Source organism: Capsicum annuum, chromosome 7 (assembly GCF_002878395.1).
Source record: "Capsicum annuum cultivar UCD-10X-F1 chromosome 7, UCD10Xv1.1, whole genome shotgun sequence".
NCBI classification, from domain to species: Eukaryota; Viridiplantae; Streptophyta; class Magnoliopsida; order Solanales; family Solanaceae; genus Capsicum; species Capsicum annuum.
The window spans coordinates 155,435,090-155,435,702 of record NC_061117.1 but is presented as its reverse complement, the minus strand read 5'-3'; positions in this window follow the sequence as shown (position 1 = coordinate 155,435,702).

The following is a 613-nucleotide window of genomic DNA, read 5'->3' as shown; positions in this document are numbered from 1 at the left end:
ATATGCTACAATATATACACACACTATATATATAGTTATACACTAATTTATAAAACATATACACATGTATATGTTAAATATATACGTCTATAGAAGATATATACACATATATGCATGCCATTCAATATATACGTACTACTTTAAATAAAATATATTACAATACATATATACTACAATATATACACACACGATATATATAGTTATAAACTAATTTATAAAACATATACACATGTATACGTTAAATATATACGTCTATAGAAGATATATACAAATATATACGTACCATTCAATATATACGTACTATTTTAAATAAAATATATTACAATACATATATACTACAATATATAGATACACTATATATATAGTTATACACTAATTTATAAAACATATACAGATGTATATTACAATACATATATACTACAATATATAGACACTATATATATAGCTATACACTAATTTATAAAACATATACAGATGTATACGTTAAATATATACGTCTATAGAAGATATATACACATATATACGTACCATTCAATATATACGTACTACTTTAAATAAAATATACTACAATATATATATATACTACAATATATACACACACTATATATATAGT